A 22,169-nucleotide genomic window follows, 5' to 3' on the forward strand; every position below is an offset into this window, starting at 1 on the left:
ACATAGTACCAGATAACGAAAAGGTAAGATGTGGTTGAGAATGTGTTGAATTCAATCTCTATTCTTTACATAAGTAGTTGCTGGCGTAACAAAACAGAAACGTCACAGAGTTTCATTATTTCTTTATTTTTGACTTTGTCGTCGCCATTGATAGGCAGTCAGATTTTAATAGAGTGAAATCAACCAGGTTAAGGCAAAGAAACGTACCAACGCCACCAAATAACAATGCGTATAGTTTTTAACTGACATATTCTTTAAGTGCTCTGCTTTTAAAGAGCAGAACAAATAAATAAATACTGAAGAAAAACAGCTACAGATCGGACCTACCACCAGGTCATGTTTACAAATTTCAGTGCTTGAAATTGTAAATCGACAAGTATTAAACGGAAATTCAATGCAGAGAGAACCTTTAACACACAGAACATCACAACTTTGTCCGTCAAAAAGGCAAAGAAACGGACGACTTGTTTTGAGTCAAATACTCACGTCAAATATGTAAGTACTTGATACCCCTATAAGTAGTTGTTGTAAATCAGTTCCCCATGATGTAAAACCTCTTAGCTAAAAGTCGTATACTCGAGACCCAATAGATTCAGTGTTCAGGTATGCTTTTGTTCACGTGGACTGTACTTCAACGCATAGTATGTTCTTCCGTGCTCTGACGAAGCCATAAGACATGAATTATTTCCTTAGGTTTACTGGTGGCTGTCAAGCTCACAAATGAAGCGATATTCAGTCGAGTAAAAGATCTCCTCAAGAGAAAAACGACGCTGCAAAATAGGTTGCTTTCGTAGTGTTTGGTATACGAGTCAGTTTTAGGTTGCTATAAGAGCTATAACAAGTTTTTTTTTCTTATGACGCGTCTTCGTGGCAGAATCTTACCATCAGCTTGAAACAGTGTCTGGGAGCTTGATTCGTAAAATTGTTCGTTCATCGAGAATTTCAGAATCCCAGTAAAAGCGTAACACGTTTCCCGTAACTAAATTTCACCCTCAGTAAACGATAGTGTGCCCATGTGTTGATCAGCTATATAAGTTTAAAACGTGCCAGGAGTCATAAACAGGAAACAACTCGCGCCTGTCAAAGCACCTGGCGCACGAGCAGGGCGTCTCTTGTCAAGGGCCTTAGAGTTATTAATTTGTTCAACAGTATCGCTAATATTTTGAAGCGAATCCAATCTAACTTTTGTTTTTGAGGGAAATTAGCATCCTAAGTTTGAGTATTCAAAGCCGGTATTGTCGCGAATTTCTAAGTCATTTCCCTGCAGACTATTGAATTTCACCATCAGCAAAAATGCCACATGCCCGGGTTTGCAAGTCACTGCGGGCTTGAGTAGCAAATTTATTCGTTAAGCGATGATTTCACGCTCAGCAATATTAGATACTTGGCAAAATTGGAGACAAATAGCATTTGATACACATTTGCGCCCTGTGATGTGCTGTTTGAGCAAATTAACATTCGGTGTTGTTGAACATTGTGCTGTGTTATTGACAACGCTACCAGTTGTTTCATAATATAGTTTATTTGTTGATAGTTTGGGAACATATTTCTTGGACCTTTATACAGTTTGAAATATCATGCGTTTGCGTGATTAATTAACCTGCAATGAGGTTTTTGTTTTTGTTTTTTCTTTTTTATTTTCTTTGGACGCGGAGACATTTATTTTACAACCTGTGAACGGCTCCCATTACACAAATTAAGCTACGAAAACACCACTTTAAAAACCACGAGATGTCGTGCGCGGGAAGTTTATTTTTCTTTGTACTTGTCTTGATGCGGTAGCATGGACTTAACCTCTGTCGGGCAGAGTGAACGGATAAAATGCTAACTATGAACCCTCAGACGCCCCAAAGCTATATTTTCAGGAAGGGTTAGTTTATAAAGAAAACGTGGTCCTGCGTCGGTGGTTGGTGAGGGAGTGAAAATGAATATTTGGTTCTATCTGCAGCTGTTTATAATAGGCTATTTGGTCAACGTAAAGACATTGGGAACTGACGTTTCGAGCGCAATCCTTCGTAAGATTGAATCAAGGAATTGTGGGTTGTGTGTGGTTCATACAGTAAGCAGTACTGAGAGCTATACGCTATTGGTGGGAACATGGTAACAAGAATAAATTGGTGGAATTAAAAGCGTCCGTTGATTCCGTGGGCATTAAGGGTGCGGTTTGGAAGAGGAATTTTTGCTCTAGACTTTTGCGCCCGTCTGTGTTTACTTATCTTGCATGATGTAGAGGCATAGCATGCCACAGACTGTCGTGTGTCTGTGAGAATGGTTAGGTACGTTAAATGCAGCAGTCCGACATTTTTGTGGTACCAATAACTAGGACAAAATAGTTTCTGTTGTTTAGTTTACTGATGAGATTCCCGAGGGCTGTTCAATCAAAATGTAAGCTGTTTAGCATCACTTTCCTGTGATACTGTTTATTATCCAGGGTCCAGCTGAGTAAAAAATGAAGGACAGAAATCTTTTTGAAAAATCTTTGTTGTTCAGTAGTTAAACTTGAATCAAAATTCTCGTTAATCCAGGATTAGCTTAATCGGGCTTTGAGCAACTGGGCCCTGTATAAGACGGTTCTATGACCGGTACTTTACCTTGTTGCTACGGTTTCATTTCATTTGTTCCCCGGAGGAAATTGCGCAAACTTTGTCAATAAGTAGCAGTTAAAAACGTATCCTTGAACAATTTACAACATTGTGATATACTAGATCGGAAATGAAGATATCATAAAGGCAATTTGCTTGTGGGCAGTAAAGGTACTTTTCAAAGAAAGTGGAACAACTGAAGGTTCTTGATAAAGATAAACCAAATGACCCAACAATATTTTTCTTACTTTAACCAATCTACAAAACAAAACTACGAGCTTGCTTAAAATAACAAAGGGAAATATCACAGCTATGTACGTCAATAAAGTACTTGCGATAAGAAAGCTTTTTAAAAAACAGTCCAGGCTTAAACAGGATTCAACCATGATCCACCTCTGCAATGCTTTCCGAAGTTGCACAAATAATTGAAACTCTCTCATTTATTAATTCCTTCATCCGCATCTCAAATATGTTTTATTTCATATACTTCAATATCATTTTCCAAAACGTTTTTACTGTGATCGCAATAACAAGAAGATTACAAATATTGACATTAATTTTACTACAATTTTCTTTAATCATGCCAAAGTCTTGTGAAAGCTTTCTTCGGGTTTCTAATTAGATATGTATGTCAGTGCTGCAATTTAAAGCTTTTTAAAACTCAAAAAGAAAATAATTTCCCAATAGTTACAAGTTGATAAGAGACACTTGTTTACACAAAACGTTGCTACATTTCTTATCAAAAGATCAAGCTTCTGTAGAAAATTAATTCAGTTGCTCTGTATGGCGCCTGAAAAACTGATTGCCCGGCTCTTGTACTCAACATTGCTTGTTGTCACACAGCAGTTGAAGCTAGTGGATAAAATAAAATATAAGAAAAGAAAAGAATATAAAAAACAAAAGAAAACAAACGAACGAACAACAACAATAACAACAACCTCGATTAAAACTTTAGCAAAGAACACTCAGTCGAACTGTCACAAAATTAAAAACAGACGTTTTCTTTGTATTACAATAGTGATTCTATAATGTTAGCAGTGTAGCGCGGTTATCTCTTTAATTCAATCTTGCCACCAAAGAAGTGACAAAACCGCATTTTCATATCTTGGAATTACTCTTTCTTAAGATATAATCAACCAATTTAATTATGGATAAAATAGGAAATAATCAAGTTTTAGGTTAAACCTACAACACAAGTAAAGATCTGGATTAGTATATTTCGATCTGCGAATCCAAACGAGAAAAACAGTTACAAAGTAGCTTAGATTCTCTCGAGATTACTTTTGATTGAGTTAATGTTTTTTTTCTTATTCATCTGCATGACGAGAATTATCGGCAATTTAACAGTCTAAATTTAAGGAAACGTAAACATTTTCTTCCAGAAGTTTCGTCACTGAATCTGGACGTGATTTTCGAGTTGATACCTTGAAGATTAGAACTGCTTGTTGATAAAAGCGCGAGTCGGGTCGCGGGGAAAGTTTTGTGAGTTTTTATCGGGTTTTCATTCAACGGTTTTTGGACCAAGAGTGATCGGTGAAGAGGAAAACAAGGTAAAATTATTTTACTTGTTTTTATTGATTACAAAACCATTGCCTAGCCACTCATCGACATTCAAATCCTAGCAGTATGTTGGATGTTTGTCACATGAACCTAGTTTAATGGCGAAGCTCCCACGAGTCTCCTGTAGCTCAGTGGTAGAGCATCCAAACTAGTAATCGGAAGGTCTTAGGTTCGACTCCTGCTGGGAGAACTCGGATTTCCTTTTTCTGAGTATGCCTGTGTCACTGAGTGAAAAAATAACGTGGCTTAAAACATAACATCACATTTCTCTTATTACTGCACACCATGGCTTGTCTTCTCAGGAAGTTTTGAACCCATATTCAAGACTGAGTTCTATCGCTGTAGTATAGTTTTTGTTTCGTAGTTACGATTAAGAAAAAAAATTGAAATTGCATTTCGTTGCATAGCCATTCTGTAGGAATTTCACACAAGTAATAAAACCATAGTTTCTATCTCTTTATACTATGACAAAAAATCTTGCATGCAAATTGAGGAAGGCATCAAGCCCCCTTGAATGGCTACAGAACCATCTTGGGAGCTCAGAGACCTGCGATGATCTTTATCAGAGCATACTGTACTTTCATCAGTTCCTTAAATAAAATTGACAGTAGCAATGAAGCTCATTAGAATTCTTTCTTATCTTTGATCCAGAACAACTAATATTTACGGTTACTATTCTTATCACTGACACCAAATGAAATGGACCATTCGTTTTTTCGGTATCTGATTGAGCAGGATCTGAAATTCATTCGCTGTAATTGTAAAGCGCGATTGGACATCACTGGAAATCGCACTCTATAAATAAAGTATTGTTATTATTATTATTATTATTATTATTATTATTATTACAATGCTGGACAAAAGGACTAGGGACAAATGTTACAAAGTATGCCATAAACTGTTACTTTAGTTTGTCTGACCAAAGAAGCCATGGTATCCGTTTAATACGCTTCTTACTCACCCCATCCTCCCCCCCTCCCCCCCCCCCAAAAAAACCCGACAATGTTGAAGTCCACAAGGGCTTCACATTGTAAGGGGTGGGGGGGGGGGGGGGGGCGCGGAGGTGAGAGTTGGGGAACGGTGATTTTTCGCTGTCGCGTACGTAGGGAAACAACGTAAAACGAGAACTGATTTCTACCCAACCCTTTCGTCCTTGATTGTTGCTTGAAGGCTCTTGCGCTGCAATGTTTTTATTGGAAAAGATTCCTCGGCTTAAGCTTCGTGTCCAAGCTAGTTTCAGTTCAATATGGAAGATAAGAAAACCTCGCTCCATTGAACAGTACTTTGCTGTGGTATTATTTATCATGATGCACAACGTGGTTCTAACTCCTGAGTTTGAGAGTGAAATCTTAAAAGTGAGACTATTGAAATGAGAGCTTTAAAGCAATACTTCGCTACACGGTTCCATTTCTTATACCGTACCAGGCGATTCTAGATTTAGCGTTCGTAGAGGAAATCCTAGAGTGTGAATGTTGAGTGAGAGCAATGCCTCCCTTGATATAAAAACATGTGGTGCTGTTGAGTTTGTGGATGAAATCCTCAGATGCAAACACTCGAATGGTGTAGGTGGTTTTGATTCTTGATTTTGTGGATCACAGCCTTAAGTGTAGCTGTTGTGGTTCAAATTTATCATTGGTTTAAATTTTATCTTCCTATTGTTCTTGGGTATGGTAATGTGTGATAATAAGTTTGAAACAATGGAAAATAAAATTTAAAGCAAGGGCAAAATTGAATCACAACAAAGCCATTCATTTAAACGTACTGTGCCTTTTTAGAGTACTACAGAATTAAAATTCTGCTCTACAAGATGGTTTCGAATTTAAGTCTGTGGATCGGAGATCTTGAACTGGGACGGTGCCTACTTTTGTTATTGTGCATACGTTCTGTGCATCTCGAGATACTCGGGTTTCCTATGGGTGGTGCCTACTAATACAGGGATATTTTTGCGCGGTTTAAAACTATGAGGAGAAAGTAGAACTCAGCAAGTGCTCTTGGTATCCAAAAAGAAAATTTGGAGTAACCATACATTTTTCAGAGATAATAAAGCTTCAATTTGGAAAAAAAACGTCATACATTGCTTTGTATTTTACTGCTTTTTAGAACAAATGTTGATTAGTTATCTCTAAAAAATGCGTGGTTACCCCCAACTTTCTTTTTGGATTTCAATAGCCCTTGGTTAGATCTGCTTGGCTAGGCACCGTCCTTAAGCTATTCCCAGCGGGAGGTGGGGGGGGGGGGGGTGGGGTCACAATTTTTTTGCCGTTCCCTGGTCGACCCTGGCGACAAAGCGCCACCATATTAAACAAATGCGATACGAATGTAAAAGTTATTACCATAATAGCTATTCACCTGGGACCAGTTGTTCGAAAGACGCTTAACGTTAATCCCCGATTAAAAGTTAACCGAGGTTTGTATATCTCGCTTGTTAAAATGTTTTTAAAAGCTGATTTTTAGCATAAGGTAAAGAAAAGTCTTAGCCAAAACTGAAGGAAAAGAGTCTTTTGGAAAAATGATTATTGATTAGTAATTAAACTTAAATCAAACTGCACGTTAACCCAGGATTATCTTTATCGGCTTTCGAACAACTGCGCCCTGGGTGAAAAATATAGGAAACCTGGGTAGAAACTAACTAAAGGCCAAAACTCTTCGACCCTTCCTACGAAGTCGAAAAATAATAAAAACTAACTAAAATTAAAACTTTCACTCAGTACGAAAGAAGCGTACGATCAGATATGACTTGCATACTAAAGAGCCCCTTTTATAGAGCATACGCAACCAATCCCAAGGGATTCCAATGACAATGGCGTGTGACCATGTTGGTTTACCATAACAAACCCAGCTAATGAGAAATCTTTTGTTGACGGTACACCAACATGGCGGCGATGACGTCACGTGCATAGACTCCATACAAAAATACAATGAACCACTAATTCCTAGCTCCCCGCATGTATAAACATACGCGCGCACTTGTACAGAAGTCCCTCAATACACACGATCATTCGTGGCATAACTTACAAATCATCAACAGCTTATACAATAGCGAACAGAAATCAATTCTCTTCTAACGATACGCAGCCGAAGATAATTTTCCATTGGTCTGGAACAAACAATAATAGTGTCTTTACGTTCTTCGATGTATTAAGGAAACTGAAAGAGAAGGCTATGGCTAAACAGTTGCTAGGCTTTGAATTTGATAATAAAAGAAGTTAGTTTCAGTGGGATAGTCGTTAGACACGAACTGTCCAAATGGACAAACAAAAAGGTCCAATGAAAGAACAAAACGATAAGCCTCGGGACACAAGTCATTCAATTGGGTACACATACGTCTTTGGCTGACACAGCTGTGTAAGTTTGTCTGACAGCTCAGCAAAAACTAAAGGATTAAAAAGCACGTCTTAAGTAACGACAGGGATACGAGAGATCGATAAGGATCACAACAGCCATTTTATAAAGGTAGTACAACTTTATTTTTAAGCTGTTACTTGCCGTTTTAGCAAAATTGTAGTAGGCGTCAACTGGTTTAGAGTGACTCCGTGAGACACTGATACAGAGCACTGAAATTCCCCGACGGCAAAAATATCGCTCAGCCGGAGATTTCAAAAAGCACTGCGAGGACTGAACAAATCATAGGAAAATGACACTCAACGATTCAAAATATGTTGAAATTTATATGTTGGCCGGTTTAGGGTACGTCAGATTGGCCATATTTCGGAATACAATCTGACAAGACAAAAGAACTGTTTAATACTAGACGTAAACACGAGCTGATGCAACATAGCTTTCGTGCTCAAGATAATTTCGTCTCAAAATTTCCAATTTAAGAACTTTGTTTTAATCGTTCCGTGCATTTGTGCTTTGATATGAGGGCGATCATGCGAACACCCGTTTAGTTAAAGAGTAAGAGCTCGCATGTACATGATACATGCATGGTAAAACGGGAAACTTATTGGGAACAAAGTGGGCTGAACATTTCCCATTTATTTCTGAACAACAAGGGATTTAGAATCGACAAGCTCGGTCGGATGTTAAAAGCAGGATTAATCCATAATTCGTGTTATTTTAACGGCTGCTAAATTAAAGTGAATTCCTTTGAAATATTTTCCTGTGGTTTGGCTAAGACTTAAACCAAAAATTAGCAATGACAATGTTTGTTATTATCTTATCTTATCATATCTTAAACAATACTCAGAAACAAAAACTTTGATTAACGTTTTTCCTGGTTTGGCGTTAATCATCTTTCAATCCTTATACATAAATTAATAATAAGATTGAGACATGCATATTATTGCTCTATATAAGATAAAGATTTAAGGTTTATGGTTCGGTGAAACTATTCCTCTGTTCCTTCTGAATATCTATACCTAGATGATACTTAGATTATTATAAAACCATGCATTTCAGACGCCTTTTTCGATCATACGAGATCTTATCACCTGCCGCATCTCATCTGAACAACTGAACATTAGCGTTGCTCCCTAGTGCAGCAACTGTAAACAACAGCTTGAACTGTCGCCTAAGCTGGCAGGTAGAAAAAATTTCCAAAAATTTCGACACCGTGCAGTCTGTACATGCGACGCCGGTGATTAAAGAAGCCGAGCTCCAGGAGGCGTTCTCGGCACGAGTCGGAAAAGCACGAACGCCGGTGATTAAGGAAGCTGAGCTCGAGGAGACGGTCTCGGCTAGAGTCGGAAAAGACGTACCGTGCCGGAAATGTGTTCATGTATTAAAACTCTTACCAGTAATGAGTACAGCTTCTGATCGTGTTAGATTAAATTTGAGTCTTCACGCACGCGTGACGATCACAAAATGAAGTCAACACATTAGCGAAAAACATTCTCACAGCAAAATCAGACTATTATACGGCACTGGAATGAATGCATGGGCGATTGAAATGTTGATGTGAGCCGGTTGGAGCATCAATATATTTTTCAAGGATACCTCTTTTGACGCTGGACTCTCTCTTCACCACAGCTGGAAACCTTTAATTACTATTCTTGGTGAGTAATGCCACACAAAAGTCGATAACATAGTTAGAAACTGAAAATGTTACTTTTCTATAGGCAAGACAAGACAATATTTTTATTGCCAGGGCAATTGCGGGTACCGCGATGAGTTAGCAAAGACTTTCATATCTAGCTCGTGTATTAAAATGGCAAGAACCGTACATAGTATTACGGGTAAGTTACTAAAATTATGGGGCGTGGTGCTGATTTTAGTGCTCCAAAACTGAGGCTATTATATGAACTTGTAATCCCCCAATGCCACTCTCAGTAATGGGCACATCTTCTGATCTAGCTCGCAAAACGCCCCTCTTCAAAGACTCCGCAAAATTCGGTAGCCAAACTGATTACTTTTGAAGTAAGTGTCACGACTATACACTATTTTTGCTGTTTAATTTTGCCATGACTTCAATTTGTTGTGCCATTAACACCGTGCACATTTCTCTGCGAGTTAAAACATTTTCTTTGTTGTTTGTGTTTTTTCAAAGTATCACGGCTTCAATGACTTGGCACGAAGTCGCTGGGTGAAGGTGAGCGTCACGGCTGAAATCACGATACAAAAGTAATAGCGACATCTTGAAAAGCTAAATTATATTTGGTTCGTCCATTTTGCGTCTCCGCCCATCTGGAAAAAAACACATGTTTGTCCAACTTGCCGCGAACATCATGATTACAATATTGGTGTCGTAATACGAAAAATAACTTCGTCTCTCAGAGACTGGACTAAAAATTGCTTCCCAGCAAACGGGTTGCAAGACATCTAAGTGGAGGGAACAAAGCAAGACAAGAGTGCATTTTAAACAAAGGTAATTTTCCTTTGTTGGTAGATAAGAACATGTGACCCTACTGGCTGTAAATCAATGTTACTGAATTAGTGAACGCAATTTTCATTTTGATATTTCTTTAACGCTTTGGCTCATATCATAAAACTACTTATAATCCGCCATTGAGAATGAATGATTTCAGTTCCATATAGACCATGTGTATGATTTTAGCAGTCTTCAATGTGAAAAGACACAAACCATTACCCGTGACCAACGATGGTAATCCTTGGCAATCATTTGCTATCGAGTTCTATCGGAAATAAATATCAATCAAACTTGCTATCAGTTCATTATCAACTGTTATCTCAAAAATATTGAACGGACGGTATGACTACTACACCTGATGGTAAAATGCACTTTTGGAGAAATATTGATAAACGTACTTTTACTGCAGTAGTTTTGTTGGAGAAAAGTCATTTCTGTGCTAGTGAACTCAAAGAAATTGCTCTTGTCTACATTCCAGAGATATTGAAAAACGACAACATTTCTCGAATTAGCTGTTACACTGAAGACACAACAGGTCTCGGTTTTGTTGGTAGATAGGAACATGTGACCCTACTGGCTGTAAATCAATGTTACTGAATTTGTGAACGCACTTTTCATTTTGAGATTTCTTTGACGTTTTAGCTCATATCATAAAACTACTTAGAATCCGCCATTGAGAATGAATGATTTCAGTTCCATATATAGACCATGTGTATGATTTTAGCAGTCTTCAATGTGAAAAGACACAAACCATTACCCGTGACCAACGACGGTAATCCTTGGCAATCATTTGGTATCGAGTTCTATCGGAAATAAATATCAATCAAACTGGCTATATTCATTATCAATTGTTATCTCAAAAATATTCACCGTATGACTACTACACCTGATGGTAAAATGCACTTTTGGAGAAAAATTGACAAACGTACTTTAACTGCAGTACACTAAAGTAGAGCGGATATAAAACGAAAGAAAGACTGAAACAGTTTAACTTTCACTTGTGGCTGAGCGAAAAGTGCCCTGCTATCTTCCAAGATTTTTTCAATATCAGGTTGACCAGATTTTCTTCAAGGAACAAAGTGTTTATTGCAGATCTTGACTCATTCTGTTACAGGCAGAGGTCAAGAGCTTTTACTGAAGAACGTTTGACATAAAGACCCGTATATAGCCAATAGTATTTCGACAACTCAATTTCACTTGCTGAAGGAAATTCTAAAGATATTACTTTTTACGAACTGAAGCTCATTTCTTATTCGAAAGAACCAGGTGTTCAAAGCCAACGTGATTTTACTTGTCGGTTACAAAGGGTGCAATATTCCTAAACTGACTGAGATCTACATTTACTGAACAATGTCACATCCACAAACACACAGCAAAACTGAAAAAAAAAAAAACAGAAGCAAATAAAAGAAGAGCAGAGAAAAGACTGCGACAAAAGGAGAAAAGCAAAGCAAAGAAGAGAACGGAACGGAAAAAGAAGAAGAAGAAGAAAAAAGTAATTATTTCAGTCGTCATTGGAAGAGGGTGGGTTGCTGAGCACAAGCGCAGCTGGGCCGGAATTATTTGTGAGACAATGAGGCAATGAAGCCTTGATCGGCGGTTCCGCGGCAATTCTACTTTTCAGAAAAACCTGAATTAAAAAATATATTAAATGCCATAAAAAGCAATTTCTTGATTTGTTTTTCACACGCTTTACGAAAATATCATACTTTTAAAACTTTTTGGTTGCTTTCAATCGCCATCATTTAAAAAGATGAAAAAAATTATAATTTTTTCCCCCGCTCAATTTATCTCCGGTATTGTTTACGTCAATCATCCCTACGAATTGTTTTATTTGACGTATCACGAAAAAGTCAAAACAAGAAATTTCTCGAAACGTTTTCAGCTTTTCGCCTTTTGTCCAAAATTGACAAAAAAAAAAGTTTTTTTTCCGCTCGAAAATCGCGCGCGATAAAATGGCATAAAACAGTGTGACCTATTCCTTTGATTAAATGAAAATTAAATTTTGGCCACATGCAATTTTGGAATGCGTAAAGCTTTCCTATTAGTTTTTTTTGCTTGGTTTTATCAATTTAGTCGATAAGGTAAAAACAGATACGAGATGCAGATAAATATCGCAAGCTGTGCACTCTAGACGTCAACTGGCCAAAGCCGCTTCACAAATTACAGGAAACAAGGATTAACAACTTCTAATTGTTCTTTACAATGGGGACCTCCTCCGATCCCGTGAGGATAATTGGAAAATAACGACGAAGCTTACAACGTACAACGTCACAACATGAAATTGGTCATAGCCGTCGCATCTTATAATTGCATTATATTTTTATCGGCAAACTGACATCAGTGTCGACACGACTGCGAAATTTTATTGATCCTGCGGGTGCTGGTTTATTTATTGGAAATGAGAGGTCGTCAGACTCTGAATTTATACAAGGCCGGTCTGTCTTACATCGAATGACATCGAGATTTATTCCGGATTAAAAAGGCTAGCATGCGTATTCTCATGGTTTGCTGTTGAAGTATAAAACATGGACGAATTCAAAAAGAAGTTGGGCAAATCCTCTTTACAGGTAAATGTACCTTAATAACCAGAAGTTTTAATAATAGATTCATGAAAAAAATTATTGTATGGGAACGATGGCAATTCGATGCGCTAGCTGCATCTATATACAACAGATCTGAAACGTTTCGTGCGAGTATGGCAAACAAAATCGACATCTTTCAGCTACAGTTAATTTACAGCCTGTGGGTATAAAGCATAATTCATTAATTGTTTTCTATCTCGCTGTCGGCGCCAAAGTTTTATACTGAGCTGTTTCTCAGCATTACCGCACCAGTAACAGATCGAAATTATTGAATTAAAGGCGAGACCTTATGTTTAAACACATTTTAGAATAAAAGTAGAAAAGAAACGGTTCCAGTGAAATGGCTTTTCGTTTTAATACGCCTACATAATTTAAGACTTACGTTAATAATTAGCATACTCTTGGCATGACAGGGCGTCTATAGTATTTAAAAGAATTTTGGAAATCCTTCTCTGTTTTTTGACTTGTATGTTGTTCACGTTATCACAGGGTCGAGTTTACAGGCGACCAAACAAACAGTTTAACTTTTATGAAAGAACCTGGTGTCGCGTGTCACAAAATAGCCGGAGTGTCATAAATAATAAATTATACGATCTGGTAGCACTATTTCAATTCCATTTGCTTAAACGTCGCAGTAACGTCAAAACTACGCCCAAATGCTCCAACTTTTTGAGGCCATGTCTGGTTATCACAAGTTATTCTGATGACAAGGTGCAAAGTTATTATTATTAAGTTATTGGGCTTCAAGGTTGTTCTAAAATAACTGATCTGGAATTAGCATCTTCTGTTTTTAAAGCACAAATTCAAAACCCTTAAGTTGGCAACAGAGTCAAGACGTTAGAAATGCCGATCTTTTTATACATATATATTTTGTAGTTTATATATCCAACTTTCTTGTTTTTTTGCGGCCGTAAGGGTCACTCTTACCGTCTATGATTTTTAAAGCACCAACCTCCTTAAATTCTCATGGTTGTCACAGGTTATAAGTTGCAAGTCCCAGCCTGAGGAGGCATTAGTCATGTGTCACCTAAACAAAAAGACAATGATACAAGGAGATTGAGGAAAGAACGTTTTTACCTTAAAAATGGCATTTTTGGCCAACTTTTAATGGTCTGAGAATGATGTATTCTTGAATCAGTAAATGACACAGGCATACTCGGAAAAAAAAAATCCGCGTGCTTCTATCAGGAGTCGAACCTAAGACCTTCCGATTACTAGTTCGGATGCCCTACCACTGAGCTACAGGAGACTCGTGGGAGCTAGGGCCATTAAACTAGCTTCATGGGACAAACATGCTGTATACTGCTAGGATTGGAATGTCAACGTGTGGCATATGCATTATGGAAATAATGTAATGGTCTATTGATAAAAAGAAGGAAAAAGTTAAAAGGACCACCAGAACCAGTTTTCAGGTTTTCTCCACTAAAATGGGACTTTTCGACGACCTTTGAATGATCTATCGCTAAAACGCTGAAAAACGTTGAAATCGCTACAGCTAGGAAGGTTTTTTTTAAAGGCTATAATTCAGTACAAAACCACTGATTTGAACCAAACGGTAAAATCAGATATAACTTAGTATTCAGGACATACGAGGACCTTCTAGCGTTAAATCAATCCCTCCCCCCCTCCCCAAAGGTCACTCAAGGATCCCAGGAGTGCTAAACGCGTGCCCAATAAGTAAAACATAAACATAAAGAATAAAATGTACGGAAGAGGAGATTAAAAAAAAAAAAAAAAAAACATAAATTCATTTTCCAAGACAATTAAATACACAAACAAACAACACCAAATCTGACGTTCAAAGGACTTTTTAGGTAGGGTGGGGTGGAGGTATTTATTTTTGGATGATTCGCGGAATTTGGAACTTCAAATGGGTGAGAGTTTCACAATCGGGCACATTGTAAACAGCTCGCTCTAATAGTCCACGGGTTTAGTTTCGGAGGAGGTGGCATTTTCAGAGATAATCTTCGGGAATATTTGGAATAGTCCATTTCCGAGTTGCCTCGAACCTCATTATGAAAGCGAGGCTAAGAACAAAGCTTTTCGAATAAAAATTAGTTTTGTTTGCAAACGAGTGAAAACAAATTTTCATGTGAAAAGCTTTACACTTACACTCGTTTTCATAATGAGGTTCAAAGCGACTCGGAAATGGCCTATCAACGGTGAGGTATTATTGGGGTCCCACTTCAGCATTTCATCAACATACTAAAAGGTTAGACCAAACTAACACAGCAAGGCTAAAGAGCACTGTGGAAAAGCGCTGCACTGCAGTTTACATTTGAGTGGTTTCCTCAACAGACTCCAAAAGCGGGGATGTTTCTTTGGAAGTAAAAGGCTAGGCGAAATAACACGAAATTGCGCCCTTTTAAACTGCAAAAGTAAGTTGTTGGTAAAACATATTGTCTCAAGCTGAATTAGGTATTTGTTTCAGGAGTTGCGTAGTGTTACAAAACGCCGCAGCGCGGACGTTTCAACTGATTAACTTCCTCCTTACTTCTTCCTGACTTCTTTTGGCTTTTTTCGTATAACTTTTGGCCAAGTGAAACATCCGCCTCATTTCTTTTGGGTTTTTCTCCTTACATTAATTGGGCTTTTCTTTCGTGAATTTTGCTGAAAACAAACATCCTACTCACTTCTTTTTGGACTCATTTCCCAGTGCATTTTGGCGAAAACAAACGTCCCACTCACCTCTTTTGGGTTTTTCATGATTTCATGATCCTCCTCCCTTCTTTTGTTTCTTTTTTTTTTTTTCGTGATTTTCTGGCTAAGTCGGACATCCTTTTCACGTTTTTTAGTTTTTCGTGATTTTCAACATGGTGACATCTAATTTCTAAAGGGTTGTGCGCATCGTTTTAAATAAATAATGTATAACCGAACAAAACAGAAAACGTAATATCCTCTTAGAGAAAAGTCAACACGCATCGGAAAGTGAAGTTTCAAAAAGAAGCTTTTTTTGCACTTTTTGAATGGTGTATATATCTTGGTAACAAAATATACTCGAATGGAATGAAGTAAGCCGAGTCGCTAAACATCAACTTAGTCAATTTTAGATCAAGAGTGCTAAAACTGCCATTAAATATCCCTTCCAAGGATTTTTCATAAATATAATGAATTGATAAGTATACATGGTAAACATACAATTAAGCAAAAGATATAATTGAAGAAGCGATCTCACATGTCATTCAGTACGAAGTGACAAATTCAGTCACGTGAGTTTGATTTTGCCTTCATATGCAAGAAGAACCATACTAAAATTAAAAAAAAAAAATCCAAATCAAAGTGTTTCCAAAAAGCCTTCATTTGAATTGCCACAATGATTTAGGATTTGATTTAAAAGATTAAGTAGCTAGAGCCGTCTCAGTTGAATGATAACTTTCGGTGTGAAAATTTTTGAAACTGAACCCTTTTCTATTTCAAGTGTAAATTTTCAACTTGCAGGCGGTAAATCTTTTGTCGGCTTGGCTGGAGTACTTCAATGTGAAAAGAACAAACCTTGGACGACATATTTACCTCGTTACGAAATGAGAACTTTAATTCTTTTATCTCAAGTTGTCAAATTTATTTTCCTGTTCCACTCAGTGTTAGTCAGGTTTTTATCTCGAAAAAATCCAAACACGAACATTTGTGTTGCCGCTAATTTGGTAAAAAAAGTGGGCACTCTTTCTAACTGTAATTTATTTTCAATCTCATACTCTTCAAATAAGAGAATGAGGACGGATAAAGTCGCTTATCTATAATTACAACATAACGCGAAAGGAAGCCAAAATTAAAGAGAAGCACAAGGCTGTTAATTAATTAGAATTTGGATAAAACCTTCAACGAGACGCCGATATTTTCCTCCTCATTTCAATATGAATATCATGTCTCAAAATTCGATCTTCTCGTAAGGAGTATTAGCGTCTTGTGTCTACATAATCCAAGGCAGTTTCCACACGAAGTCAGTGCTTTTATATTCAATGTCAGTATACTAAAGCCGTCAATTTTCTTTCTCTTAACGGCCGAGATCAGTGATCAAACCAGTGCGGTAAGCAATATTTTATTGTTATGCAATTCATACCCGTTCTGCATCCTATAAAAACTGAACTTCGCAGCTAAAAAAGCCGTTTAAATTAACCAATCTTCGCGCCACAAAATTATGTAGAAAACGTTTATATTTATCTGCACTTGAAATCTTAGCAGCTCGTAGCCGTTTTATAATATTTTATATTTTAAGACCGGGGCGTTGAAAATTGTCTTTCTATTTTTGATGTAATATTATTTCGAACACGAGGAAGATCTAGTGTCTCCTCCGATTTCCAAACACCGAGAAATTGGTTGAAAAAACGAGGGGCAGCCGAGTTTTTTCTAACCAACTTCGAGGTGATTGGAAATAGGAGGAAACACTCTTTCGAGTTTTTTTTGTATAGCTTCCCAAACCATTTATAATTCTTGGACAAAATCAAAACAAAGAGTTTACCAAATGTTATGATAATTTAGATCACATTTTCAAACCTCCTTCTCCGTAGTGATTTCATTTGTTTTCTCTTCGTAAATTATTAATGAGTTAAAGAAACATTTTACTTTGTGTCAACCTGAACTGCATGTCATAGAAAATCTTCAGGGATTTATATATTTTGCTGTTACTATACCTTTATTCTCAATATCAATCAGTGTCATTTTTAACTTCATTTACTGTTTGATTGATCGTTATAAACCTTTAGGCGTGGAAAGCTACCTTCAACACCGGTTACTCAAAACTACAGTCGAGCATGTATTAAGCAGTCAGTTGTCACAGTCTCGACGAAAATTTCTTCTGATAATAACTGTAATTTTGAACTCTATTAAGCGACCGCGGTCTCCATTTCATTACTAAGTCCCAACGAGCTGTTTCTATTAAACAGTCACTTTGTACTGAAAAGAAAACCACTAAACTAGAGTAACGAATAGCCTGCAAGACAACTGAATGTTAGTGAGTAACGACTTGCAAAACTGACTGTAGGATCGCATTACACTTTTATTAGCCCACTTTTATACTTTTATGTTCTCCTTAGTCATACCATTTTATCGTTGCAGTTTCTTAACCGAGTAAGTTATTTTCTGAGCATTTGGTGCATAAACTGTACATTTAGTTATCAAACGTGAAATGAAATGAAATGAAATAGCGTTTTTATTGTGTTTGACATGTATTCTGTGCAACCTGTATTAAGCGGGCACTTATAGCCTTCCTCGAGGGTGACCTCATCGGAAAAACTCTGTATTTCACTAACAACTCGAGTCACGAAAACATAAAATAAGACCTAAAGTAATGAATTGTGCAGTCACGTCTCTTACAGATTTAATTAATCCTTCCTTCTTCTCAAGACCGGTGAAAAGAAGTCCAATTGACATAAATAAGGTCAATACAAGAGCCCTTAAATCTCCGTTTCTTGTTCTCCAAAACAAAATGATGCGAATTTTTTTTTAATGTTGCACTAACTTTCCTTGTCCTCGTTTCGTAGTTTTGGCTTTTTTTCTTTTAAACAAAAAAGCTTAATTATTTTTGAACTCTTCATATAGAACCTTACGTCAAAGGCGTAAAAGTCATAATGATTCGTTATTTCAGCTTTGATCACGATTAAGTTTCGGGGCGGTCAGCGAACAGAGTTTTTCTAACAGAATAGCTCGTTGTATGACATGTGAAAATGATCTTTTAAAGCACATCCTAATGGTTCTTTCTGCAATGAAAGAGACGTTCAGTGGAGTGAACAATTCTTTTTTTCTGTATTGGAACTAATTATTGCACGGCGGCCTCGAAGATCAACATAACACCTTTGGTAGACGTATGCCCTCAGTTTTATAGCAGACGTGCTAAATACTATTGTTTGTACAAAACGATACGAAATTGCATACACAATCGGTACTGATTCAAAGCATAAATTGAAAAACCCAGCTTCGGAGCAAGACCTCCCTACGTCATCTTTTCTACATTATACCAGCAAGGTAAAATCCTGATTAATTATTTTATTTCTTCCTTGTAAAGTAAAAGAAAGTAAAACAAATTCAAGATCACGAAACGTAAATCTTAAAATCTGTATCGCGGTTGGGATGAACTAGAATTTCATGTTAATTAATTATTGGAACCGTCAAGATCGTGAACAGAAAAGAGAAAGAAAAATATGATTTTTAACATGAAATTCTCCACTTCTTGATGATTAACGATAAAGGTTTGGTTTTCTACTGAGTTGTTTAAGCTAAAAGTCAAATTGTTGTAAAGTACATCATGGCAAGAAACGAAAAAAAATATATATCGGGTGGTTTTAAAATTTATTCAATTGTGTTGACCTTTAATTAAAAGAACTTGTGTCGGTGAGGTTGTAACAACTTCTCTTAGACGATTGGTTGTTTTGTTGCTTCATATCAAGCCAATTTCCATTACAATATGCCAGGAAGATCGGCAACGTTTTGTCTGTTTATCTTACCTTGGTACTGGAAATCTTAATTCATGCAGAGACATCGAAAGCTTTAGACAAAAAGCACTTAAAGGATTACTCTTTAAATGGAAACGTTAGTCTGATGAAAATTAAAATGCAAACTGTTTCAAGATTTTTCATGCAATTTAGCTTTAAAATTCAATTTCAAGAACTGCTTTAAATGTAAACTTAGACAATTTAATGTAAAATTTCGTTTTTGCCTGACGACTCAAACTCTTATGTCTCCTTGGCTCCCTTGCGCTTGATTCATTGTACACGTTTATTTTTTTCTTTTCCAATTAACATATAGGTATTTTATTTTCACAAGGATAAAACTCAATTCAAAACTAGCAAATAGTTCTTCGCTTAATAGGCACATGCAAAAAAAAAAAATAATATTAATAATAAAAAAAGAACATAAATAAAAATGAAAATACCGTTCCTCTCTCCTAGCATACAAATGCTATTTCTTGTTTGCCTACCTGCCATCTAATTTATGAGGAAGATACTTTCAAGAGAAAGATAAAATCCCATTTTTAAAATTATTGTTCCTAAAATTCTACTGTAAGTTGTTCGTTTCTTTAACACTCTGAATCAACTGATAAGTGTTAAAAAAAATACATTGGCATATCGAGCAGGGCTTACTTTTTGCGAGACTCAGTTGACGATTTGGGAGACATGCGAGAAGGACACAAGAAATGTGATTCAAAGATGAAATCCTAGTTTCATTAATGGCTGTGAATGTCCATGAAAAAGTTGCTCCAACTAACTAATATGGGGTACCAGATGATAATAATAATAATAATAATAATAATAATAATAATAATAAGTATATATAAAAAAGAGCTATTAAAAACCTATTTACAATTTATTTCGATTAAAAAAAGAGACTATTTCCAAGCACAATTTCAGTAATAATTTTTTTTAGATATGCGATTGCGAAAAGAAAAACGCGAGACTACTTTCAAGCATGATGTTTTTGTAAAGAAAAAGAAAAAAAAACAAATGTCATGAAGTTAAAAAAAAATTAAATTCGGAATTTTAAAATCAGCTCCACTTAATTAGAAGAAAAAAAAAAAATAATCAGCCAGCAAAAATTCAGAGTAAAAATCCCAAGACCCAAGACACACGTGTTTGAATGAAAATGTTAAACTTGTGACAGCATCTTGTTACTATAATAATAACAACAACAACAACAACGACAACAACAACAATAATAATAATAATAATAATAATAATAATCAACATTGATTTTTATTTAAAATTCATCAAATATTTACAGAGCAAAAGCGTTACAATTACAAAAGCATTTCTTAAATATTGTTCAAATTAGAATAAAACACAAATAATAATAATAATAATAATAATAATAATAATAATAATAATAATAATAATAATAATAATAATAATAATAATAATAATAATAATAATAATAATAATAATCATATTATTGCTTATATTGCGCTTTTCTATAAAAAGTACCAAAGTACAGTGTAGTGCTGTTTACCCATGACCCAAAGGCAAGCCACGAATAAAACAAACAAAAAACAATCAAATGCGACTTAGAAAAATAAAGCATAACTTGCAGGGGCGAGCTCGTCCGCACGAACTCTCCATAGGGAAAGGAATAGCTGTCAACATTTAACTTGCAATTGAAAAGTAACTTCAAATTAAATAAATAAATAAATAAATAAATAACACTTGTGGCGCTCAAAGCTTATCTGAACACAAACAAAGGTTTTTTGAATCACTGACATCTAAGACCATAGAAGACAGCCCATGACAAATGTTAATTTATTGAACACATTTCGTAAGATTGTTATGTTAAACAAATAAAACTTTGGAAATTGTCTTAGACAGGAAAAAAAGAACAATCGAAAAATACAAAAGAACATGTACAGGATACATTTATAAGCGTGAAAAATAGTCCTTAAGGACGGAAGAAGGATTGCCAGATGTCATTAACTTTAAGATGGCATGAATTGGGTTATGCAAACTATGTTTCGGTAGCACCTTAAAACTTTCTTCTGCTATAAGGATGAAGAAAAAAAATTACACTTTGCATTACATCTTAAAAGACCTCTTGTTTCTGTGCATGGAGGATTACAACTTAAAAAGGCAGGACAGGATTATTTGTAACGTACGTTTCTTGACAAGCAATATGAAAATCATTTGCTGAGAAAAATAAGCCAACAAGAAACGTTTAACATAATGACTTCGTCCTACAGAGAACAAGAAACACAACAGTAAATATTTTAAAAAAAAAATAGTCGATTATCTTGCATCGTGAATTTATCTAGCCTGTATCCAAAACAACAACAACAACAACAAAAACCTGCACATTTTTCGACTTTTTGACGTTTTTTAAGTGTTGAAGTTTAATTTGCATACTCTAGTGAGAGAGTTCAAGAACAATAATATTAATCCCAATGAAATCCACCTCATAGATTTGTAAAATAGTGATATATTAATAACAAAATAAAACTTGAGTAAAGAAATAACAAAAATCCGAAACAAAACAAAACGAAAACAGATAAAAGAAACAAATACGTAAGGAACAACAAACAGAATCATTCATGAAAATAGAACGACAATTTTGGTATTAATTGCTATTAACCAAATTGTGACCACACTGAATACGTTTAGTTTCAAATTTTCAGACGATGGGTGTTAAATCACCGACCTATTTACGCGAAATCTTCTAACGAAAAAGTCTAGCTCATGCATTTAGATCATGCAGTCAAGGTCCTTAGGCCTTAAAAAGAGAAGTCAGTATATTTCAATCTGTTAAATCATGTCCTTTTTGTCTTTGCATAAGTAGAACGTCATTTTGATTTTTCACTCTCAGCTGCTGTAGCCGTCAACGTTTTTTTTTAAACAATATTTGCAATTTTAATCGAACATAGACATGCTTTTCACACCTTTCTTAATTTTTCCTATTATTTATCAAGTCTGAGAAAAACAGATTAACTGCACGCAAGATAAGGGGTGATATATAAGCTAAGGAGACGGAACGTCTTGGAAAATTACTCTTCCGTTTGATGTCTGCCATTTAAGCGTATATATGACAGGAAATACAGGAGCAACGCTTGTTGCGGTTGTCATCACAACGCATTAAGAAACAATGGTTAGAGTTTTGACAACTTTAATTTTCTTTGACAGATAATTAGAGGCTTTGTATTTTTAAGTTATTAAAAGGCTGTAA

At 36.0% G+C, this 22,169-nt stretch overlaps 1 protein-coding gene and 1 long non-coding RNA gene across 3 annotated transcripts in view; one reads left to right on the forward strand and one right to left on the reverse strand.

Annotated features, from left to right (window-relative positions):
- Positions 1-359: 359 nt before the first annotated feature.
- Positions 360-22,169, forward strand: part of LOC146460795 (putative G-protein coupled receptor No18) — a 42,923-nt gene continuing 21,113 nt past the window's right edge. The window contains exon 1 of the mRNA XM_085087701.1: positions 360-495. The gene's annotated coding sequence lies outside the window, so the exon portion shown is untranslated. The remainder of the gene's footprint in view (positions 496-22,169) is intronic.
- The window catches only part of LOC146460796 (uncharacterized), a 49,781-nt gene continuing 30,269 nt past the window's right edge, over positions 2,658-22,169 (reverse strand). The window contains exon 3 of one of the 2 annotated variants that reach the window (XR_014857546.1): positions 2,658-3,434. This is a non-coding gene — a long non-coding RNA (uncharacterized LOC146460796). Of the gene's footprint in view, positions 3,435-13,432; positions 13,564-22,169 lie in introns of those variants that run through there. The other variant, XR_014857547.1, reaches the window with a different exon arrangement.

Source organism: Pavona decussata, unplaced genomic scaffold (genome assembly GCF_977016875.1).
Source record: "Pavona decussata unplaced genomic scaffold, jaPavDecu1.1 SCAFFOLD_207, whole genome shotgun sequence".
NCBI lineage: Eukaryota > Metazoa > Cnidaria > Anthozoa > Scleractinia > Agariciidae > Pavona > Pavona decussata.